Source organism: Lissotriton vulgaris, chromosome 5, assembly GCF_964263255.1.
Source record: "Lissotriton vulgaris chromosome 5, aLisVul1.2, whole genome shotgun sequence".
In the NCBI taxonomy this organism is placed as follows: Eukaryota; Metazoa; Chordata; class Amphibia; order Caudata; family Salamandridae; genus Lissotriton; species Lissotriton vulgaris.
This window is the reverse complement of record NC_141693.1, coordinates 286,472,603-286,498,418: the sequence shown is the minus strand read 5'-3', so window position 1 is coordinate 286,498,418 and position 25,816 is coordinate 286,472,603. Positions and strand designations below refer to the sequence as shown.

The 25,816-nt window shown below is 46.9% G+C and overlaps 1 protein-coding gene across 1 annotated transcript in view; it reads right to left on the bottom strand.

Moving 5' to 3' along the window:
- The window catches only part of RAB23 (RAB23, member RAS oncogene family), a 213,640-nt gene extending 188,710 nt beyond the window's left edge, over window positions 1-24,930 (bottom strand). The window contains exon 1 of the mRNA XM_086921444.1: window positions 24,830-24,930. The gene's annotated coding sequence lies outside the window, so the exon portion shown is untranslated. The remainder of the gene's footprint in view (window positions 1-24,829) is intronic.
- Window positions 24,931-25,816: the final 886 nt, after the last annotated feature.

The following is a 25,816-nucleotide window of genomic DNA, read 5'->3' as shown; positions in this document are numbered from 1 at the left end:
AGATTTACTGGGAAGGAGGGTGGGCTTTTGAGTCTGGGCACACCTACACATGTATTTATTTGTGGTCATTCACAAACACCTCCCCTGTGAAGAGGATGACAAGTGCTGTCCCCTCTAACAAAGACATCCTGTTCCCACTCCCCGTACCTATGTCCAGGCCCAAAAATAGCCTCTTGTGGACCGGGCCCTGTCTGAAGTGTATGTGCACCCTTAAGTGCCCCGCACAATGGCTTCTGAGAGAGTGTGTTAGGGATGCTTGGTTACCAAGGCTCTCAACTGTGCATTATAAAGGGCACTTGAATTTGGTTGGTTCCCTGCAAGCATTCCAGTGCTGCAAGAGACATGAGTGCTTGTATCACCTGGCAACACCTGCCACTGTTTCGGGTCTCGGCAACTTCTTTTGAGTATGTGTCTCTTCTTACAGGCCGCAGACAGCCCTGCTGGAGCCTGCTCCAACCAATGGGGTGAAGGCAAAGGACTCCTCTATGCTCCTAAACGGAAGCATAAGACCTGACTCCAATGGCCTGTGCATGGAGGGAAAAGGGGATGAGCATCACGGGGACGTGCCGAGGGGAGGCAGCTATCAGAAATGCCTGCACATGTCTTAAAGGCAAGCCACAACTTAAGGCTTCACACATGCTAAGGTTCGCTGGCCAGTGGCACCCCAACACCTCATGCATGCGCTAACACTGCATGGGTTTGCACTTCACAGACCAGAGACATGGTGTGCCCTCATCAAGCACCCCAGAGCTAATTCATTTATTCTGGAAGTTTCTATGGCACTGCTCACCACCCTGCGGTGGCCTCAGCGTACTCATGCAGAGCTGCTGACAGCTCCAATTGTGACTTGTCCATAAGGATAGTAGACACCCATGTTCAAAGCAGACTGCCTTTGGGGGGACCCCCACCAATCTCCAGAAGAGTCAAGAACTTTGTTGGGGAGCAACCTAACCAAATCTTGGTGGCACTGGCACACCTACCAGAACACTTATGACATAAGACTCCTGAGTAGGACGAATGACAATAGCAGCAGGGCATATATAATTATATTGTATAATAATACGTGTCATTCCCAGGTTTTATTTTATTCATATAGATGATGACTTCGGTTATGGCTTGGGTGACCACCGAACACAACAGACCATGTCTCTTAAGTCCTGAATCGTTGATTTCAGGTGTGTTGATCTAATTAGTCCAATGAAAGCACAACACGACTACAACACTCAAAATGCATTAGATTTATCACACAAATGTTCGGGACTGGAAACAGTGTCTGTAAAGAACTGGAAGTATCTGCTCACTCTCATTTTGGCAGTGTTTGGATGTAACAAACTAAATTTCACAAAGATTTTGTTGTCTTGTAGTAACTTTGGTCAAGGGTCCCTCTGGGTGTACAATGATCTGTTTATCATCAGATTATATAGATTATATATGAGTGGAAATTCAGCACCATGCATTTTAATTTGCGTCTTTACAAACACATTACACAGACTAGGGGAAAATAGGGATCTCATGTGAGCTACGCAGGACAGCTCAACGGATGAGGCCAAGACCGGCTCAGGATATGTGCTACTGGTGCCATTGCTGCGGAAGGATTAGATCTATGCCAAGGCAGCCCTTTGCAGTTTATCTAAGTAGCTAAAATCTCTGAGGGAGTGCGAAAGGCCTCCTTGTCAAATGCAGCAATCAACTTAGATAGGAACAAAGTTATATGATGTTGGTGCCAAGGAAGATATAACATTCATTGAGAAAAGAGGTCAGTAAAATACCAGAATCACTTTAGCATTCTCTAGATTCCAGTCAATAGAAAATATCTTCCGCAAGCACCCGTAGACAATAATATTTTATTCAAATCTTATATTTTCAGTGAGGTGACCTCTGAAGGCCCTGCTTTTATATTAAAAACAGAGCTTTGGACTATACCCTTTCCAGCTGAAAAGCAATATTTCTCTCCGCGTTTCCATACCTGACGTGTCACGCAGTGTGGTGCTTACTTTCCCTCCATGTTAAAGAACAGAAGAGGTTTCAGCACCCAGGCTAATGTGCTGCATGGTTAAATACATATAAGGTCCCAAAGGCGAGACAGATTGCATTGCAAATGCTTGTTACATAAATGTTTTTTTATTAGGATTTTATTAAACATATAACAGAAAGCATTTCATACAGAAGAAACCCAAGAAACATTACCAGGCAGACAGGAACTTTAACTACAACCAAGATAAACATCTCAGTGGAAAGCTGGTGACAACCCACGGGGTACATCTTGCATGCATTTTATAATTTTGATTATATGGTCTAGAATCAAAGATCACTTCCTCCCTCCTCCACTCTGTACAGTTATTCATTTGACCGTATTTGTCCCTGAATTGCATTATTTGTATCATCATTTCTCAGACCATAGTCTTTCTTCTATCTCCCCTAGATTTTGCCACCTTTGTTAAGGCAGCGCTCTGCTCTAAAAAAACACAACACTTTTTTGCCCCCTATACACCAGTCCATCCATGCTAGCCACGGTCTTTTTGTCAGCATCTGTAAAAATGCCTTCTTCCCTGCCACACTTCCGAAGGTTCGGCATCTGGGCCCCACACATTTTGTGGAGTCTGCTTCTATCATAATACACACTGTGTAGGACCTAAAACTGGATCAAACACAACCTTGCCCATATGGCTACCTGTCTGTGGTGAATGAGGGTGGTATCTTCAATCAATATCTTCCATTGCGCTCAGATCCCGTTCTCATTTTTGTCAGCGGGACATCAAACTGTCCTGCATATTACTGAGAAAAGTTTTATATATGGATCATTCAGCATCTTGTTCTAATTCCCCCAGCATATTCGGATCCTTAAGCGGTTCATAGTCTGTTAAATCGGACCAACCGAGAGCCTCAGCCTCAGCCTGCAGGGCATGTCTGACCTTTGTATACTTACTAGCCTGTATGTGCAATACTTCATTTTCCTCCTGTATATGCCAAAAAGTTTAAATATTCCCCTCCACCACCATATCCTAGACAATAGGCATTCCTTTAGGTCCCACAATGCAAAACCCTGCAGTTTACTAACTTCTTTCAGCACGTTCCCCTCCATTATCACTGTGCCCTTCCATCAAAGATAAACTGTTGTTTTATTCCAGTCCATTAAGGCTGTTTGCATCAGGATGAGCAGTTACTTTTCCCCCCATGTCCCCAGTAAACATAGTGTGTCCAGATTAATATGCCATCATATAACATATCTACAATGCAAGTGTGGGGTTTTTGATAGGGGCATTTATCGAGTTATTCACTGGCTGCTGCTGGAATGCACAATAGTATGCTCATAGATACAGAACCACGGGGTTTTCAGTGCTATCTTCAGTGAAGCTATGTCCTAAAGCAGCGCATGCAACCCCCTCAACCCTGAGCAAAACAGTTTTTGGTATTGGGAATGAGTGTTCTTCTTTACATACAGGAGCCAAGAAAGGGTGATCATCTTGAAAACTACTGGGTGTACCATTTTTATTAAAGGAAGGGTTCACAACCTACGTCCCTTTGAATTTCTGATAATATTTCAATGTTCATTTCCATGAACACAACAGACTGTTATGGAAGCAGTCCAGCCAGGCTAGCTTGAATCCAGTGGCAAATCTTCTTGTGTTTGCTTTGTTCGCCATAAGTTGGCGGGGTATGTCCAGACATGGGTCCCTTGCTCACTTTGCCACAGGATTCAAGCTGGCCTTGCTGATTTGGGGTGTTACCCCGAAATCACTCTCAGGGGGCTTGTTTCTGGTCCAGGGAAGTCCTGGCTTGGCAGTTCAGGCTGGCCTGTTCCCATGAGGGACAGGGTCATGAATGTGTTGCATATGGCTGGGGTGGAGAAGTGAGCTAAAGAACAATGATGGATTCAACCCAGATCTAATAATGACCGGGGGTGAGTGTCTGAAATGTTTCAGCACTTCGTCCATCATCTCCTTGTGATGGTACTTCTTTTACCATCACATCATAAAAGTCCCCTCCTATTATATGCATGGTGCAATCTACTTGAAGTAGGATCTGACCAATTCTCTCCAGAGCCTCCCTTTGCAATCTTGGTGGCACATACACATGGAGTATGGTAAAGCTGCCCTGTACTCCCACAACCCATCCATTAGGATCAGACCATGTCCTGGCCACTAGGAAAGGAGGGTCTTTTTAGTTATATGGCTACTCCTCAAGACCTTCAAGTGAAACTCACATGCGATAAGGAAACATATTGGCCTCTGTCCAGGAACTTACACTCTGACCCCATCAGGAGGATTTTCTGAAGTAATATCAAGTAAGGCACATGCCTCCAAATATATTATGCCACAATCCATCGCTTGATTCTATTGCCCAGGCCACTGACATTTCATAACAGAATTTAAAGTCTCTCAATGGTTTCCCAAGACATTATTATCATATGTCCTGGCGGTTGCTTCCCAACAGTACCCAGTAATGTCCACTGTCCATTTCACGTCATTCTGCTTTCTTTGTGTTGCTTGTCTGCTAGTGAACATTGAAACTCTAATCACTAATATTCCCTCGCCAACATTACTTTACCCCATTACAAGTTTCAAACTACTTGTTACAACAACTAAGGAAAGGTAGCCTTCCAATTCCCAACTCCTTTATTAAACTTACAACTTTGTTTTTTACTTGTACCACCAAACAAATCCAAAAACTCAATCTATCTTGCTAAAGCTTCATCTGCAGCTCGTTGACATAAGGGGTAATGTAATAATGTTAAGTGCGTCTCAACGACTTAGATTAATTAACTTTCTGCATAGAACATATTGCACACCTGTTCAAAAGCAGAAGATACAGGATGCGATCAACGAGAGGCTCCCTCAGCCACTTGTTTGTATCTCTCTCCTTGTCTTGCACTGTGCTGATGGAATACAGTACAGATGTTTATAACATTGTTGCTCAGATTACGTGAAATCGCCCAGAGTTGACGCCACAAGTGGCCTTTCTTGGCGAAGTAAAGGATACTTCCCCCAGCCCCCGAGATCAGACGACTGACTGCAGTGCTGCTGGTTAAAAGGCAGGTGGCTATGCTTTGGGGGCGATTTCCTGCCTCCACCGCTATAAGCTGGCTTCAGAACTTGTCTTACAGCGAAGAGCAGCTAAGGGCATTCTGGGAATTCATGACAGACCTTTCTCGATCTAAAGGCATTTGAGCCCCATTGACTACTTATCTTGCTCTGCAAGGAGACGCAGGGCCCATGGAAGCCACACTTAACCCCGAGGTTCTGGACTGTCTGTGCCTTTCATCCTCTTCTTCTCCTGATGCTGGCCTTATGTGTGGGAATAAGCGAGAGAGATCATCCAACTTGCTATCAATACTGTTTGAGCATAGTGGGGTTGCTGCCAGTAAACCTTGGTCAGATAGGTCAACATGTGGTTGATGTAGGTATAGTGCATGTCTTCCCTTCCCTTGTCCACCATCCGTTTCATATGCTTTGTTCGTCATAAAATAAATAACCAAATTTAAAAAAGGTGTGTCCTAACAAGTCCCCTGTGCACCGATCCCCAACCCATGTCTCCCAATTGCCTCCTTCCTGTGCCTTCTTCATCTTTCTATCACCCGTCCATGAGGCCCAATACCTTACGTTTCCATAATGACTGCAACTTCAAAGACACTTACACAATAATCCGGGCCCTTTCTCGTGAAGCCTGCTATCCCCTCAACATCGGAGTCCAAACCCTCACGTAAGGACTCCGGGCTACCCTGCAATGCCAGTTCCAGTGAATGTCTTTAGTTGTCTACATGAGCACCCATTCGTGCGCTCTCAGCCTTTGCTTGCTGTTTTGAGGGTCCCCCTGGCACGCTATCTTTCCTGAGAGTATTAGTCTATGTGATTTCAGACCCACATTTCACCAGCCATCCTTATCGTCACTGGTATCTGGTAGTGCTATAGCCACTGCCACCCCTCATCTGCTGTTACAAAGAAGTATGAGGTCCTGCCCTTGATTATTACGAATTGTGCCGGGTATAATAGGGAGTATAGAAGTCCCACTTGCCTTTAATTCGCCTTTCATTCAGGAAAGGAGTTTTTCTTTTGTACCTACACAGTATAGTCTCGGAAAAAATATACTTTATTACTTTCCACCATTAATGGGGCCATGAGTTCAGGCTACTTGGAGGATTCGGTCTTTATCTTTATAATTAGATAGGATGGCCAATATGAGTCTCCAAAAGCAGTTCCGCACTTTGGCCTTTCCCAGACAACAGAGCGATCTGTATATTATTGCGTTGCAAGTGTCCTTCAGCATCTTAAGCGGTCTCCTGCAGATGTTTCACTGCAGCTGTAAGTTCTCTCATTTGTGACTTACGTCTGTAGGGCCTCTAGGTGTCCAAGCTTGCCACATCCACTCCTTCAGCCCATGGGCCCGTCTGCTGCCGTATCTCATTCCTTTCAAGGGCAAGTCACCAGTAAACACCTTTGGAGGCAATTCGGTAAAATTTTAGACATGACTGTTCACTAGGGACTGTTGGTGGCTCCGGGAGCCCTCTCAAGAAGCACCCTGCACCATACTGTGCTTGGCTCTACCCCGCAATAGTCCAGTCATAAAAATAGACTTGCTGCAATATGGGTCAGTGGGATTCTATGGCAAGACCACAGTCTTCGGATTATGCCTTCTTTCTCCGCTTTCATTTTTACAGCAGCGTTAGGACAACAACAAAAATACACATTCCCATGAATATTTAGGAAAAGGAAAGAAAGTCCATCAACGTGAGTCCTGCTTTCTCCCACGGCACCCCAGTCAGCCCTGATAGTCCTTCTTCGGTGATTCCTCATCCTCTTTTTTTCGCTGCTCAGCAGCAAGTTAAGTCACAATTTTCTTTATCTCATTGGGTTTAGGGGATGTTTTATTGTGGTGATTGATTAACGCTTGACTCGCGGGTGATTGTTTATGCTTTTCAGATTCCCGGTCAATCGCGGGACGCTGCAGGCACTCCTAACGCGATTTTGAGCCCAGTAGTGGGTGCGGTGTGGTCCTCCCGCCACCAGGGGGCGGACTTCCCTCTCTGTGAGCAGCGACAGTTGGAAGCGCGAAAATCTGAATTTCTCACTTGGGCTGCTCCCTCGAGGTTGCCTGTCCCCTGCCACCCGGGTTTTACGCCCTTGGGGGTCCGTATTTATCTTTCTTTCCACCTAAACGCCCTCTGGGGTCAGTAGTTTGTTTTCCCCTGAACACCCTGTGGGGTCGTAATTGGCACTGTGCGTGTGGTGCGCAGGGACACTGTCCCGGGTTGCTTGCCCTAGGATAAGGAAGGGCTGGTGTGTCCCTAGGGCTCTGCCCATTCATTGTGCGCCTTTGGCCGCAAGTTATAAGAAAAGAGCTCTCCCAGTTAGTTTTAGGCCAAGAGGAGGGAGATCAAAAATACTGAGCGTAAGCAAAACCTCTTAGTAGACCTATATTGCTTTTAACAAGGCATTGAATCCAACAGTTATTTTCATATACAGGGATGCTATAGATAGACAAGACTTTAAAGTATTACAAACATATTATTTTATTGTCTTTTTCTATTGTTATTTTTTTATATCATTTTACTTTTTCAAAGTTTATACAAAAATGCATTACAACATCACATATAAAGAGTCATAAATAGTTCTAATACATTCAACTAGATTGCCAATAGTGCAGTTGAATAAAGTGCAGTGTAAAGAAGATTTTTGAAAAGTGAATTTGCCCCTATTACTAATATATCTTAATAACATACTCACTTTCACGCATACCAGTCATACAACCACATTCATAATTTGTTTAAAACAAAAAAAAGAAACATGCAAACACACTAAATAAGATAGAACAACAACCCAAAGGTGCAGATGGTATTACACTTTCTACAGATGGTACAAAAGTGAGAATTCCACCGGTTTTAAACGATGATCTGTGTGGTATTGGTCAATCATTAATACATTATCCAGATCTTGTAAGGATGTACGGCCTACGCACGTTTCGGTGAGACAATCACCTTCCTCAGGGCCAAGATGGTAAGACAAACAAAACAGATACAGGCAATGAGTGAACAAAGTTTAAAAATAAGGGGCAATACGTTTTTCCTTTTCTATTGCACTTGACATCAGTGTGCAGTAGAAGGGATGCGGGTCATCACATAAGACTGAATAAGGGGATCTGCTATGGCATTTAAGATGGATGATAATAGTGTACCATGATGATGTGTAAGGTTTCAGTGCGTTGGAGAAACCGGTACTGGTATGATATAGGTCCTCAAAGGGTGCTGGTCTTGTGTTTAGATATTGCTGATGACCAGAAAGTAGTGAAGCTTCATTCTACTTATGAGTGGTGACTTGATGGCCGTAGCAGGGGGTCCCAGACGAGTTTGTGCTTCAAGCGTGTGAAAGGAAGTGTAAGGCGTCGGAGATATATGTGCCGATCGCCAGCAGTGAGGATGAAATTGACTGCATCAAGTCACCACTCATAAGTAGAATGAAGCTTCACTACTTTCTGGTCATCAGCAATATCTAAACACAAGACCAGCACCCTTTGAGGACCTATATCATACCAGTACCGGTTTCTCCAACGCACTGAAACCTTACACATCATCATGGTACACTATTATCATCCATCTTAAATGCCATAGCAGATCCCTTTATTCAGTCTTATGTGATGACCCGCATCCCTTCGACTGCACACTGATGTCAAGTGCAATAGAAAAGGAAAAAACGTATTGCCCCTTATTTTTAAACTTTGTTCACTCATTGCCTGTATCTGTTTTGTTTGTCTTACCATCTTGGCCCTGAGGAAGGTGATTGTCTCACCGAAACGTGCGTAGGCCGTACATCCTTACAAGATCTGGATAATGTATTAATGATTGACCAATACCACACAGATCATCGTTTAAAACCGGTGGAATTCTCACTTTTGTACCATCTGTAGAAAGTGTATTACCATCTGCACCTTTGGGTTGTTATTCTATCTTATTTAGTGTGTTTGCATGTTTCTTTTTTTTGTTTTAAACAAATTATGAATGTGGTTGTATGACTGGTATGCGTGAAAGGGAGTATGTTATTAAGATATATTAGTAATAGGGGCAAATTCACTTTTCAAAAAATCTTCTTTACACTGCACTTTATTCAACGGCACTATTGGCAATCTAGTTGAATGTATTAGAACTATTTATGACTCTTTATATGTGATGTTGTAATGCATTTTTGTATAAACTTTGAAAAAGTAAAATGATATAAAAAAATAACAATAGAAAAAGACAATAAAATAATATGTTTGTAATACTTTAAAGTCTTGTCTATCTATAGCATCCCTGTATATGAAAATAACTGTTGGATTCAATGCCTTGTTAAAAGCAATATAGGTCTACTAAGAGGTTTTGCTTGCGCCTTTGGCCGCATACATTCGCCTGGGCTCCCTTCCATCTCCAAATTTGCGCCTAGTCAGGGCCATATACATATATACCTTCTGCTACTGCACACAGGTTGCCTGGTGCATCTGGACCCTGCGGAGCCTACTGTAACTCAGCATGCAGGGGGAACAGGATCACTACCAGGAGGAGGACCCTCTGAGCTACCTCCCCTGGGATGATGATGATGATGATGATGATGATTTTTACCAGGCGGTAGACGATTCTATTTACAGGGCTGTAGATCAGGCCATGGGGCCTGTGGAGCAACGTCTGTCAGCCTGAATGGAGAAGGCATACGCAAAAATGGAAGCCCTCATTCCCACTACCCCTGCCCCACCCCGGGTTCCTACTAACTCTACCCCCTGGCAAAAAGCCTTGCATTAAAAGGAGTTGATACGGAAGCCTTTGACCGTTCGAAGTGCGCGTTTGTGGCTCAGCCGCCTTCTCACCCCCCCCCCCCTGCCAGCTCCTACAGGGGGGCCCCCTCCGTCTCCCAGGCCCATATCTCTAGACAATCTTGATGACAGAGACTCCCCAGATACGGACGAGGAAACATGCTCCTCTAGGTCTTGGGCCCCAGACCCCGCCCCATCAGGGCCTTCTGACATGCTGGACCCGGATGATATAGTTCACCCGATGTCCTCAGACTGGGTTCCCGGGTATAAGGTGGCCCGCAGCCGCCTTCGGGCGGAGTGTCCCCGCCCTAATCTGGAAGGGAAGGTTGCTCTCATGCCAGAGATAGACCAGATAATGGCGACATTCCTGGCCAAGTTAGTTAGGGACCCGAAAAAGGGTATAGATCGTTCCTGGAGCGCCTGTCAGGACAAGCTGCTCGATGCAGTAGGGCCAGTCACGAAGATCTTAGACATTGCTGCGGAGGCCAAGGTGTCGAGAGATGTGATTTCCCCGGAGGTTCTGTCCAATTGGGCGCAACGCGCAATAGTCTTCATTGGAAACGCGCACTGCGCACTATCCATGGAGAGGAGAAGGTCACTCCTGATCAAGGTGGATCCTAAGCTGGGGGACCTCGCCTCTTACGAGGCTGGAGCGGTGGCCCAGGGGGGGGGGTTGTTCGGTGATCCCTTTGTCAAGGAGTTGGAGAAGTTTGTGGCTACTTTCACCTCCCTTGACAGGGCGCAAGCCAACATCCGCAAGGTGTTCACCCCTCGGGTTTTCGATAGGGCCTGACGTGGCAGGAGCCGCTCGTTCGGTTACTACACAGCTCCGACAGGGGGCGAGGCTCCGGCCGTGGTCAAGTCCAGGACAACGCCCGGTTTAATAACTTATACCCAACAAGAGCCCAAAAGTTCCATGGACGTGGCCATAAAGGAGGACAGCATCAAGGTGCTGGACGAGGTGAGTGTACTGCCTTCGGCGAGCTTGCAGGTGGGGGGGTGCTTGGCGCAGTTCTTCCCGGCTTGGGTTACCCTCACCAGCAATGTGTGGGTGCTGCAGAAGGTCCAGGACTTCCAGCTGGAGTTCCATGGCCGTCCTGGTCAGCTATATCGCCCGCCCCATTTCCTTTTCGCAGCACGACACAGAGCTGTTGCGCGAGGAGGTTTGCGCCCTCCTTCAAAAATGGGCGATTTGCTATTCAGCGGAGCATCCAAGAGGTTTTGTCAGCAATCTTTTCTTGGTCGACAAGGTCGACGGTGGCAGGCGCCCGGTTATCAACTTGACGGAAATCAACGAGTGGCTGGTGTACCGCCACGTCAAGATGGAGAGCATTCACCTCTTGCGGGACGTCTTGAAAACGAACGATTGGATGGTCAGGCTAGACCTGAAGGACGCATAGCTGACGGTGCCTATATTTCTCCCTCATCGCAGTTTTTTGCAGTTCAGGTGGGAAGGTCAGGTTTACGAATTCGCCACACTCCCTTTCGGTCTATCCTCCGCCCCGTGATGCTTCATGAAAGTACTTCGGCCGGTGGTAGAGTTCCTCAGGGCGAGGGGAGTGCGGATGACCATCTACTTGGACGACATGTTGTTTTTGGACCAATGTCCCCGGAGGTTGTCAGCCCAGTTGCAGACCGCAGTCAACCTCCTTCAGGGTCTGGGTTTCGTTATCAACGAAAAGAAATCCCAGCTGGTCCCCGTCCAGTGTGCAACATTTTTGGGTTTCAACATCAACTCAGTAGCGTCTACTCGGAGTCTTCCCGCCAGAAAGATGGCGAAGATCAGACACTAGTTGCGTCAGACATTGGCGAAGAGTCAAATCTCTTTGTGCCAGCTGGCACGCCTGCTGGGGTTGCTCACTTCTTCCACTCAGGCTATTTTTCCCGGTCCCTTGCATTACCGAGCTATGCAGCACCTGAAGGCCTATCACTTCAGACTAGTGCTGACATATTCTCAGTAGATTCCCCTATCAGGCGAGGTACGGGACGAAATGAGGTGGTGGCTCAAGCACATGGAAGCCTGGAATGGCCGTGCGATTTTCGTGTCCGCCCCAGATATTATCGAGTCCGACGCCAGTCACTCAGGGTGGGGTGCCCGCTGCGAGGAGTATTCCACCAGTGACGTCTGTTCCACTCAAGAGCAATCATTATACATCAACTGCTTGGAGTTGCTGGCGGGCTCCTTCGCTGTACAGTGCTGGACAAAGGTGCAGTTGTGCGTCCTACTCAGGATGGACAACGTTTCAGCAGTCCGTTACATCAATCATCTTGGTGGGACCAGGTGCAGGATGTTAGCGAACCTAGCCAGGTATTTTTGGCATTTTTGCCTCGACAACCAGATATCGGTTACAGCAGAGTACTTGCCTTACGAGGTGGCCAATTGGCACTACCGCCATCTGCTGGATGCCAGCGTGTGGAAGCTGGACCCCCAGGTCTTTGCCCGCCTGTCGGAGAGGTGGGGTCCGTTCTCGGTGGACCTATTTGCATCAAGACTAGATCATCAGCTACAGAGATTTTTCAGTTGACGGCCAGATCCTCTAGCCGAGGCGACGGATGTGTTCCTCCAGGACTGGCAGGGGGAGCAGGGCTATGCCTTCCCCCATTCTCTATGATCACGAGGGTATCGGCGCTCCTGCGTCGCCAACAAGTGGAGGTGGGGTTGATCACCCCGCTGTGGAGGTCTCAAGTTTGGTTTCCGGTTCTACTGGAACTTTCCTGAGATTTTCCAATCCAACTCCCCCACTCTCCTCACATTCTTCTCAATCCAGATCTCGTTCCTCATCGTCTAGTCCAAGACGGAACGTTGAGACTAATAGCCTGGAGGATCTCCGGCGTCGTTGGTCGCTCCCAGGTCTTTCGGGAAAGGCTGAGGACTGGCTCTCGTCATTTATTAACTCATTTAGGATGGGTCTCATTCAATATTCTCAGTCATTGCCGGAGAATAGGAAAACACAGGACAGAATTATATTTTGTCCCTGTGGTAATGTCAGCTTGCAATGCAAATTTCATTTATTTCACCCGTCGGTTGCTTCTTGCACCTATTCTTAAATAAACACATTTTGCACAATGTAGGCCAGATATTTGTGTTTTTACAGCTGCTTAGTGCCCCACAGCTGTGCTTTGCAATCAGTTGTTTCTTATCTGCTGCTATTAACCCCTTGGGTGCAGCCGCGATTCTGTGCGGCGCTTTTAATGAGTGGGCGGGTTCATGACAGCCCCCAGCAGTCATCAGCACACGCCCCCCCCCCGTAGTGCAGGACGGCCGGGGGCAGTCATTAGCATGGAAGGGGTTAAGATTCATATGAGGATTGATTTGGAAAATGTTATGCACAGTTTTTTGTATCAATTTCTGTTTTAATATGGTTTTATGTGAGAGTTTGTATTGATTATCTGGTTTCGTTATAAAGCGAATAAAGTCAAAATGATCGGAGAATAAGGGTTTGTGGGTGAAGGCATAAGGGAATCTTACAGTAACAGTTCTTTCTACATGTGCATATATTCTCAGCTTGCTTGGGTTGGCAGACAGTTTTAATTTAGGCGAATGTAAAGAACTGTGGCTACTGAAATATTGTCTTCAAATAAAACTATTATATTTCTAGTTCCTTGCCATGTAAATATCAGAAGTGAGCAAGCAAACAAATAATTGAATGTCAGGGCAACTATACTGTTGCTTAGCTTAATTATTCTGGCTGAGGCCAATAATAAAAATCGTTATTAGAATCCACATTCTACTAACGCTGTGGAGCGCAAAAGCAAACTGCTTCTCCGTGACAACCAGATTAGAGCCACTAGCATCAACAAACTGGCACAGGAAGAGGGGTAACCATGTTTATAAAAGTTGATTTCTCTTCATACCATTCATACTTTATGGCCTTCCCTTTCCACTTTTAATTAAACAGATTCCTTGTTATTTGAGTTGTTGCTTGTGAACGAGGCCATTACAGTATCCAAATTGTGTGCAATTTCAGGCTCTCTCTAAACTCGCTTTCTTTCCAGGAGCAAAATGAAGTATTCTCACATTCTCCTCATTTCGCTGTCCTTTCTTTCATTGCCACTTATGAATTCTGGGAATGTCTCTTGCATTCCAGTTCCTAGCCAATTCCTTTTTAATTAACCCTTTCGATGCTGATGACGAGCTCAGCTCGTCATCACCCACGGGTGTCGTGTGCTGATGACGAGCTGAGCTCGTCATGGAAACAGCAAAATGGTAATTCCCAGCACAGGAGGGGGAAAACGCCTAGCAGCCAAGGTGTTAAAAACAATGCAAGCCTGGTGTGACTTGTAGCTCTTCACAGCTGAATCGATACATATTCCACATGAACACTGTCAATGTTTTGTACTGGTGCCGTAATTGACCCTAATGCACGAAATGTACTGACCGAAATTTGTTACTGTTACTCTGCAAATAAAAAGTAAAAAAAAAAAACAATGCAAGCCTATTATTCTGCTTGTAACTCCTATTTCTGGGGCGCGGACATATGACCAGTAGGCATGTGTATGGTGTGCAGTTCGTCTATCTGTGGCGTCTTTAACTGTATAATTTCCTCACAGTGTGTATTTAAGTTAGGTCAACTATCCATCATGTGGTAAAAATTAGACATGTGTTTCCCTGCACCTGAATCAAGTTAGGAAAACTCCACCTCATGTGGTAGAAGTAAGCTTCTACATCCTCACATCAGGGCAATGTGCTAACGCCCCTTGCAAAACTTATCAGTTCTTTTAGTTGTAATGTAACTGAAGCGTATATTAATTTGAAAACAGTATTTCTAGATGCTTCCGGTCTGTGGAGATACTGTTTCTTAGTCGGTACCATCTGCAGGCTTGTATCTGCTGCCCATTTATTATTCATCTTCAGCCTGTTCCTGTAGTGCTTTATACAGAAGTGATACAGCTCTGGCTTTGCCTGTTGAGCTTATCAGTTAACCCTCTACGCGTGGGCGGCTACTCTTGTCCTGACTTCCATGTTCAGTGTATTATAGTAGGAAATTCCCTTTCGATAGGTCTTATTCGCCAATCAATTCTTAGAGAGGCCTCTCTTGAAGAGGTCGCCTGTGTGATCCCTTTGTCTCCCATGTTAACAGTCCCTACCACTTCTTCCAATTCCTTTTTTGTAGGAATCCTTTGTAGGCCATGTTGCTTGCAGTGTTTGAAAATGCTTGCCAATCTAGATAGTTCCTTCATTTTTCTCTTGAGTCTCTTTAGGATGGTTGCCAACTCTGGGGGTGTCACTACATTGTCCTGTGCTTCTAATCTATTTTGTTTAACTATATTGCTGCCCATTGTCATTGCACAGTATAAGAGAATGGATTAATATGTGGGGTGGGTGACTGCCCATCTCAAGGAATGATAAGACTTCTTGTCAGAGTGAACCCTTAAAGTCACTAAATTAAGCTGAACTCAACCTCTTAGTAGCTAGGGTACAGAGCAGACAAGCGTAACTAAGGGCAATGTGTAAAGTATTGAAGCAGTACAAAAACAGTAAATGGCAGCCCATGAAAGCGGTAGAGAGGGTTCCAGGAGCGATTTGAGGAGGACTACGATGTAGCCTTGGTCAGGCACACAAAGTGGTTTCGTCCTGGTGAAACTCTGGAAGTCAAATAGTTTTCACATCCCACATCTGAAAGGTACATTTTTATTTTTTTTACAGAAAAGTGTTGACATTTCTTACAAATCTTCATGCAGCATGGGACTTAGACATTTTTTCAGAGGAGCGGGCACTTTTGAATCTGAAATCTATTCTGATGCAGTGGAATTGCTGTCAGATAATTTTTCCGGCGGGTCCCCCTGGAGGAAAAGCTTTCAGACGTTTTCACATTTTCATCTGGAGCCCAAACAAGCACAGAAGCTCCCAGGGCCTTAGGGAAGTCCTTAGAGACCCTAGAAGCATCAGACACAGGACAAGCAGCAGTGTCCAGTCCAGGTCAGTTCCTAATTTTAAGCTAGGCATTTCAGGAAAAAGGTCACTTGCATCTTGTTGTGTCCTTATGGTCAAATGGGATGTCAGCCAACTGACCCATGAAGAAGGCCTTCAGGACTCATCTCATGTTGTTAACAGCAGGTTCAGTACTCTTCTGATCTTCACCAGGTCCAGTGAGTCTTATGGGGATGGTGCCTTGGGGTGCCACATTTCTGCGATTCCTGGGCATTCACTAAGCAATGGGGTAAAAGTTCCTTGGGGAACCCCTAATCAGTATTACAGATGTTTCTGTTTAAAAGACTGCAAACAATCCCACTATACCCCTCAAGCTCAAAATCAGATTGGATAAACCTTCTTCTCTAGTGCAGGGCCTCTATGCTCACCCAGAGGTGTGTCCATGGTAACAAGCAGTACCCTCCTCTGTGATCACTCAAAGTCAGTTCTGATGGTAGTGTTCCTCCCACTTGGCTTGGTGCCAGCCTGACCAGGGGGACAAAGGCAGGAGCCTTCCCAGGTGTCACGAACATTTACTGACAGAGGGCAGGCCCCTTTGAATGTAATTAAGTTATTTGGTCCACCTCAACTGGTATTCTTCCCAGGGAAGGAAAACACTTCACAACTGCCAGGACACTGTCCCAGCTCTAAGGGGAAAAGTCTAAACCTCTTTCACACCTTATTCAAAACAAGTACAGGCTAGTCAGTGGCTGGAGAGCTAATGCAAATAGCTCTTATGAGACCTACTTCTGGTTGGTATACTTGGATATACTTGCCCCCAAGTACAGTATGGTGATGGGTTCCCACGTCGGTCTGCAGCATTCTTCAGGTAGGGTTTCTCTATTCATTTTTGAATTAATGGATTATATGCTACACTTGTCCCAGTTCACTCCGAGGCCGGAGTCTGCACCAAACTTTTCTATAGTCTTGATTATCTGACATATAGCCACATGTACATCGCTAAGAAATAGCAACATGACATCACAGTTCAGAGCTACATAATATGTTTTACTGCAAATTATTATGCCCTGTAACCAAGCACATGTCAAAGTCAAAGTCAAAATATTTATATAGCGCACTACATACCCAGAGGGTTTCAAGGCGCTTAGGAAGGGGAGGTGGATTATTTGTCAAATATCCACGTTTTAAGCTGCTTTCTGAAAGCTAGGTGATTCTGGGTGAGACGAAGGTAAGCGGGGAGTGAGTTCCATGTCTTGGCAGCCAGGTATGAGAAGGATCTGCCTCCCATGGTGGTCTTGTTGATGCGAGGTACAGTGGCGAAGGCTTGGCTGGAAGAGCGGAGTTGGCGGGAGGGGGTGTAGAAGGACAGTCGAGAGTTGAGGCAATCTGGTCCGATGTCGTAGAGTGATTTGTGTGCGTGGGTAAGCAGTCGGAAAGTGATCCTCTTATTGACGGGTAGCCAGTGGAGGTCTTTAAGGTGACCGGAGATGTGTTCGTTGCGTGGGATGTCTAATATGAGCCTGGCTGAGGCGTTTTGGATTCGTTGTAGTTTCTTCTGGAGTTTCGCGGTGGTACCTGCGTAGAGGGTGTTTCCGTAGTCCAGTCGGCTCGTGACTAGAGCGTGGGTGACTGTTTTCCTTGTTTCGGGGGGGGATCCAGCGAAATGTTTTTCTGAGCATGCGAAGAATGTTAAAGCAGGAAGAGGATACGGCGCTGACTTGTCTGTTCATTGAGAGTGAAGAATCCAGGATGACGCCAAGGTTCCGTGCGTGGTCTGTCGGGATGGGTGCATTTCCGAGGGCTTCCGGCCACCAAGAGTCGTCCCATGCAGAGGGGGATTTACCTAAGATGAGGACTTCTGTTTTGTCTGAGTTCAGTTTCAGACGGCTTTGTTTCATCCATTCGGCGACTTCTTTCATTCCTTCGTGTAGGTTAGTTTTAGCGGTGCTGGGGTCCTTGGTGAGAGATAGGATCAGTTGAGTGTCATCCGCGTAAGAGATGATGTTGAGGTTGTGTTGGCGGGCGATGGCCGCGAGGGGGCTCATGTATACGTTGAAGAGGGTGGGACTGAGTGAGGATCCTTGTGGTACGCCGCAGATGATTTCGGAGGCCTCGGACTTGAATGGTGGGAGGCGGACTCTCTGGGTTCTTCCGGTGAGGAACGAGGTGATCCATTCCAGTGCCTTACCTTGGATTCCGATGTTTCTGAGGCGTTGTAAAAGGGTGCTGTGGCAGACTGTGTCGAAGGCTGCAGAGAGGTCGAGGAGGATGAGGGCGACTGTGTCTCCATTGTCCAGTAGAGTTCGAATGTCGTCAGTTGCTGCGATGAGGGCGGTCTCAGTGCTGTGTTTGGCTCGGAAGCCAGATTGTGAGGGGTCGAGTGATTTGTTGTCTTCGAGGAAGGCGGCGAGCTGGTTGTTGACAGCTTTCTCGATGACTTTGGCCGGGAATGGAAGAAGCGAGATGGGGCGGTAGTTTTTGAGTTCGGTGGGGTCTGCTGTTGGTTTTTTCAGAAGGGCGGTGAGTTCAGCGTGTTTCCAATCTTCTGGGAAGGTAGCGGAGTTGAAGGAGCAGTTGATGACGTCTCGGAGGTGCGGAGCTATGACGGAGTCTGCTTTGTTGAAGATGTGGTGGGGGCAAGGGTCTGTGGGGGATCCTGAGTGGATGGAGTTCATCAGGCGGATGGTGTCCTCAGTGGAGATTGGGTTCCAGGCGTTAAGGGTGTTAACGGGGGGGAAGATGGTCAGTTGATGGTGGGGTGGGTTGGCTTCCGGGTTGGTTGTCGAAGCTGTTGTGGATGTCTGCAATCTTGTTGTGGAAGAATGAGGCTAGGGAGTCGCAGAGGGCTTGAGAGGGGGTGATGTTGTTGGAGTTGGCCGAGGGGTTGGAAAATTCCTTGACGATGTTGAAAAGTTCCTTGCTGTTGTGGGCGTTGTTATCAAGTCGATCTTTGAATGCTGTTTTCTTGGCTTTTCGGATCAGTTGGTGGTGAGTACGGATGGCGCTTTTGAAGGCGTCCTTGTTGCTGGTGGATGGGTCTTTTTTCCAGGCCTTTTCAAGGGAGCGGCACAGTTTCTTGGATTTCTTGAGGTCGTCGTTGAACCATGAAGCCTTCTTGATGCCAAGTTTGTGTTGACGTTTTTTCAGAGGTGCTAAGGTGTCGGCGGTGTTGGATAACCAAAGGGTGAGGTTGGAGGCGGCTTCGTTGGCATTAGAAGAGAGGGCTGGGGAGGTTTGAAGGAGTGATGTGGAGATCTGCTCTGTGGTGATTTTGTTCCAGTTTCTTTGTAGAGTTGGTTGGAGGTGGATGATGGGTTTCGGCTTGTTGTAGGTGAAGTGAACGCAGCTGTGGTCAGTCCAGAGGAGATCTGTAGTGTGGCTGAAGGAGACATGGTTGCTGGAGGTGAAGATGGGGTCGAGAGTGTGACCTGCGATGTGTGTGGGGGAAGTGACCAGTTGTTTAAGTCCGAAGTTGGCGAGGTTGTCTAAGAGGGTGGCGGTGTTGCGGTCGTTGCTCTTTTCAAGGTGGAAGTTGAGGTCTCCCAGAAGGATGTAGTCTTTGGAGGGGAGTGCGTGTGGGGTGATGAAGTCCGTGATGTCTTCACTGAATTTTGCGCGTGGTCCTGGTGGTCTGTAGAGGAGGGTGCCTCTGAGTGTGGTCTTGGGGTCGATGTGGATCTGGAAGTGAAGGTGTTCGGGGTTAGCGAGGTTGGCGTCGGAGCTGGTGGTGATGCGGATAGATTTCTTATGGACGATAGCGATTCCTCCTCCTGTATGGTCGGTGCGGTCCTTGCGAGTGATCTTATAGTCTTCAGGGATAGCGATGGCGATGTCAGGGGCGGAGGAAGCGTTCATCCATGTTTCCGTTAGGAAGGCGACGTCAGGAGAGATGGTGTCTAGTAGATTCCAAAGGTCAATGGCGTGCTTGTGGACCGAGCTGGTGTTGAGAAGGATGCATTCTAGGTGGTTGGGGTCGGGAATCTGTGTTGTGGTCGCAGCGGAGATGTTGTCGGTGCCGCTAAATTTGCAGGAGAGGCAGGAGAACGGTCCATGGGTGCGTCCAGGAGCGGCTTGGACGCAGTTGGGGGAGCAGCCGGGGTTAAGGGCTAGGAGGGAGGCGACATCGTAGGTAATGCGGGGGGGCTGGGAGGGAAGGGGGGCAGGGGGTCTGGCACTGGGCGCGGTCCAGGCGCGGACGGGCGTAGACGGGCTTACCTTTGGCGCACCTTCGGCGCGGGTTGGGCGCGGAAGGTGCGCGTGGACGCTGCGCGCGGGAACTCCTGTCATATATGGATGGTGGAGGGGGAGGGGCGAGGGCGTCTCAGCTGGGAGGCGGGGCGGTCTCTAGAGGGCGAGCACAACACACAAAATGGCAGCGGAGGGGTTAAGAGAGCGTAGCGCTTGGGGAGAAATGCTCAATTATACAAATGCAGGTGATAGCGCTTTTTCAACAAACGCAAATACAAAGCGGCGAACAGTGCAGGCAACAAATGATGCAGTAGTTGGTTAAATAAGCGGAGCTACGATACCACGGGACGCCAGGGAGGCAAGGGAGCGACCACTCTGCTCGAGAGCGAAAGCGAGTCACAACGCGGAGGGCTGGCGGAGCGCTGCTTCTGCTTAGTGGGAGGGCGTCTCAGCTGGGAGGCGGGGCGGTCTCTAGAGGGCGAGCACAACACACAAAATGGCAGCGGAGGGGTTAAGAGAGCGTAGCGCTTGGGGAGAAATGCTCAATTATACAAATGCAGGTGATAGCGCTTTTTCAACAAACGCAAATACAAAGCGGCGAACAGTGCAGGCAACAAATGATGCAGTAGTTGGTTAAATAAGCGGAGCTACGATACCACGGGACGCCAGGGAGGCAAGGGAGCGACCACTCTGCTCGAGAGCGAAAGCTCTACCAGAAGTGGAGAAGATAAGTAAAGATAACTTTCATTTTTGTCGTGTTTCTCGACCAACGTTATATGATGCCGATATCTCCCATTCTGTTCTTACTCTTAACTGTAGGATTAGTACATGATAGGTTCAGACCTGGTACTCAATCCCTCAGTCCCATTTCCTTCATGATTTTCTTTGAATGTTATTTATTGATTTCATATATTCGATATACAATGCTTTCAATGTAGAAAAGCCGAATTGTCATTACATTTACAGCTAACGTATACCTTACAAGTGACATCTCGAATCTGATGAATACAACTTCCAACAAGTACAGAGAGTACTGTAGTGACTGATCAAATAAACGACAAATTGCATGCGTTTAACCCCTTCCATGCTGATGACGGCCCCCAGCCGTCATGCACTACGGTGCTCGGCAACTAATCAGACAGCAGAGCTCACTGAATGCAGGCCACATAATCCCTCGCAAGTCTGCGCACCAAAGACAGGAGGAGCAGGTGAAAGTGCGGGCAGACCGGCTACAAGGGAAAGAAATACCAGGGAAAGGAATACCCGTCTAGGTTCTGAGCGCGCGCTCGCCTCGAATCCGAAAAACGAAACTGGAGCGGTGCCCATACAGCACACTAGTAATGGCGGCCACACCACAGCAAGTTTGAGCGGACCGGTCAGACAAAACGGTGCTGGGAGCGAGTGGAAGGGAGGGGTAAGGTCCGAGGTTCAAACAGATGAGGCAAGATTGCAAGAGAACGTACAGGGCCAATCACACATGTAAACGAAAGTGGCAGGCACATTAAGGAGCACAATGGATCGCTGAAGTATGAATCTGCTGATGCATCCCTGACTACAGTTCCTCACTGGAGGGTGAGCACCAACACAGAGAGAGGCCGGATGAGAGCCTCTGGTCCCCACTGTTAGTCGGTCGGCTCGGTGGAAGGTAGGAGGAGGAACATGTCACCGTCCCCACATCAGGCATCCGGCTTGGGTAAGGGATTGATCGTCCAAGAAGTCTCTGAAGGCGTTGACCTGTGAGTCCTTGGGGTCGTCCCAGTGCAAGTTGAAGTCACCAAGAAAAATGTCATTTGGGTTATGGGAGGCTTTGGTTGTGATGATTTCCATGAGGTAGTCTGTCAAGGTATCATTTTTGCCTGGAGGGTGGTAAAAGATGTGCAGTCTGCACTGAAGGGAGGTGTTGTTGCAGACAGAGAAGGCAAGATATTAGCAGGAGTCCGTAGGATCGGCTAGAAGTTCAGTGATAAAGAGGTTGGAGCGGTAGGTGCAGGCTATGCCACCCCCTTTTTTTTGTGATTGCCAGTCCAGCCTTACGATGTGATAGTTGGGCGGGACTAGAAGGTCTAGGCAGGGCGAAGAGGATTCGCTAAGCCAGGATTTCGTCAGGATTGCTACGTCAGAGTTTAAATTGAGGATGAGATTGGCTACATCAGCGGCGTGCTTTACCGCAGAGCGGCAGTTGATGAGGAGACCTGGATTGAACCCCCAAATTAACCCTTGCACCCCAAACCCCAACACACCCTACACCCTAAAATTAACCATGGCAACACAAAAGACAAACACACCCTGAACCCCCAAATTAACCCTTGCACACCAAAACCCAAACACACCCTGAACCCCCAAATTAACCCTTGCACACCAAACACAAACACACCCTAAACCCTAATATTAACCCTTGTACCCTAAAACCCAAACACACCCTAAACCCTAAAATTAACCCTCGCACCCCAATCCCAAACCTGCTCTAAACCCTTAAATTACACCTGGCCCCCCAAAACACAAACCCACCCTCAACCCTAAAATGACCATGTGCGCTGCTGTGATTGCAAATAATACTTTCTGTACCCCCAGGCTGCACTTCCTTCATAGAGTATTTCCAGAAACACATAGTTTAGTGGAATCAGATTGTTAGACTCATTAAACAACTGCGGACAGACCTGCTCACAGTGGCGGCTGGTGACATTTGAAAGTAGTGAGGCGTAAATTGATTGTCATACTGCACCCCCGAGAAAATTTTGAAAAAAAAAAAGGGGACAAATGGTGCATTTTCAAGCAAATTTGAGAAAGCAGGAAGGTTAATAAAGCAATTGTGAAAGTGCAGTTCTTACATTAATAAAGAGGTGTCAAATAACATAGATAGCTGCTTATTCAGTATAACCACAGAGCTTCATAACAGACTTCGAGATACAGTTTAATGAGTGGAAAAAATTGATATGTATATGCCAGCTTCATTTTTCGAAATGCTGTTACTGATAGTAATAACATTCCTACACATTATTTAGTTGTATTTTCTATACTGAAACATCATTAAAAAAATAGCAACGTCATTTATATCCTTTAATAAAGTACATGCACTTTTCTCAAATCAAACATCATATCAAATTCATTATTTTGCAACGGGACGCTGTGGCTTGCACGTGACTCCCAGCATAGACTAGTAGGATAATACCATGGCACAGGCAATAGTCTGATTTATTACGAACTGCAATTCAAACAATTATTATATGGCAGTGTGGTGCATTTATTTTCACACAGTAGGAATACACTATCCCAAGTAGCCTTTAGGTCCCCATTCCAGCAAATGCCCTTAAAGACCTACACCTCGGATCACCCTCCTTTCTGCCCCAGCAGCCCCATACATTTTCCTTCTATCCACGGTCACACTCTCCAAGTCCAGCAACCCGATTCTGTCTACAGTACTCACACTTCTTTTCAAGCTCGAGACTTTCAAGCATCCCTAATCAAAATCCATGACTCTCCCGATGCCCACTCCGAGTGGCCTTTTGGTTGCACTCCGCGCCCACATGTACAGCACGACAGCACCAATAGTGCATTTCTCATCATCTGTACAGTGTGATGGACTGACTTGACACCCGATGTGCACGTTATGACGACATTGCAGAAACACCGTATCCCTAGTTTGTAATTTGTTTGAGCAGTGGATTGCACATAGTAAGGTAATAGAATGTTCCACTGGCAACTGTCTATTAACTGAGTAATTATGGGAAAAGTGCACTCAAGTAAACAGTGACACTGTAATATCCAGTACCTTAAGGCAGTCCAAGATGCAATGCCCCAGGTGTGCAGAACAATCTTTGGCAAAAGGGACAGTGCTTGTGTCAGGTCCTAAATGTGACCTGTCCGACATGTATCAAACGTAATCGAAGCGAACAGTAAAGCCGCGGTTTGCATTGTTCGTGAAATTGGAAAAGGAAACCCCTGTCATCTTCCCTATGAGGTGAATGCAAGCAGAAATCTCAGAAAAGATGGGGGCTCCTTCACACGCGCCAGCCGCCCGGAGTACCCCCATTGTGGCTGTCTTTTGATGGGAAAAGAACTCGTCGAGACGGCTTCACAGTGTCACTACTGCTCTAAAAGAAATAAAACGTTTCAGAGGAATAGTGAACAGTATTAAATGTGCCAGCGATTCCTATTGGAAAAAAAGATAGTCTGCAGCGATCGACAATGGATTTTGTGTTCACTCGAGTGATGTGAATTTCGGATGAACAACAATACCATGACATCTTAGGACTTATGTTATGCATCGATATTTTCCACCATGGTTTCGAAGTGTTCCATTTTTTGGGCAAGTTTACATAGCGCAAACTCGAAGCGAAGGCATTGGAGCGCTTTACATGGGCACAGGTTACGATACAGGACAAATTCATTTTTTTCGGGGGGGAAGGGGGGGGGGGGGTTGGTAGGCATGGGCACCCAGCCTGTGTGTGTGCCAGGTTGCGTCTCGCTCGCCTTGCCCAGCAGCATACAGTCACTCAGTCATGACAGCGCCGCGAGAAGCAATCATCATTCATCGCGGTGGCTGTTACTAGACCGCGCTGAAAAAGTGGAGGGGGTCAAGGCTTACACAGGTTTCTAAGTGCGCGCGCCTGCCTTTGAAAAACCCTGGAGTTAACGTTAAGGACGGAATGAATAATCAATCATTGAACATGCCATGAAGTGATGAGCAGTTTAGGGACAGGCCCACGCCCACCTCAGACATCATTAAAACTTTGTGCCATGTCCAGACTCCAGGGAGACAGATACGCGCCTGCAGTCTTAGAGGCCAAATAATTGCTGTGCAATAACCTGCCTTTGTTGTTATCTACGGCCCCGCGGAATATCATGCACGCTTTGCTGCTCATTGCCAGAGGAATAGGTCTTGCAAAGGAAAACAAGCTTTGTCGTCATGGTGACTGCCGAATTCACTCCATCACAATACTAAAATACATTTTTAAAAAGCACAGCTGCATCGAACACAATGACAAAATCACCTACTATAAACCATCAGTCTGCCGGCTGGCTGGGACTCGAACCGGGGGTCCTCAATGGAGAGCAGCTCTTCTCACCTTTGCATATACCTGAAGCCAGAGGATTCCTCTTGCAAAAGCCTACGCACATCCGGGAGCGCCGGAAGTGGCGTCATTGTTCTGCGGCAAGAACGAAGACCGCCGTGAGAGAGAATAAAAGGGTACAGATGGGTTGGCATCGGTATCTCTATTTTTCCAACTCCACTTCCTTCATCGATTCTAGCGTATACTCAGGTAAGTGTTGCAGCTGTTACCAGGGGGTAACCGTTAGTCCATCGGAGCAAGCTCAACGCGCCCATCCTTGGTCAACGCCCCCATTCATAGCGCTGCCTTTCTTTAAAAAGAGCATCATCGATCCTCCGCTCTCGGTCCCAGCTGCTCAATTTCCATCCCAGACCAACTTCCTCATTTTTCGGAAAGCACGCGTTTTCATTAAGGGGCCAAATTCAGACGCAGCTCCCTGCACGTGTGTGCTTCGTACGTGTTATAATGAATGGCTGCGTTGCAATGTATGTATGTTTGTCTGTATCAGCCTGCCTGCTTGTTTAATATGCACCTTTTGTGTATGAGCATGTGTATGTGTGACGCAGTGCCTGCCTGTGTAAGTTGTGGAAAAATTCCAAAAAGCCTAAAAAATGTGTTTTACAGCAAGTTCTTCGCCGTAAGGAAAAATAAATTACTGCCCGTGTATTGTAGGTCCCATGTTGGTTCCAAGTGCACCTCCGTGTATTCAAGATTCTCGACCAAATGGAACAGTTTTCGATCTACTGAAAAGTTGTCAATCAAAGAAGGCTAATCACATTTATTTATTTGAATACTGTATATTGTTGAGCATTACTTGTGTCCTTGCAACTTGTAGTGAGCTTTCATTACTAAATGAATGTGTGCTCTATTGTTGAATCCTGGTCACGTTCCCCAAGCTGTGTAGTGTTCAGAGCAGCACATCTTCTAAAAC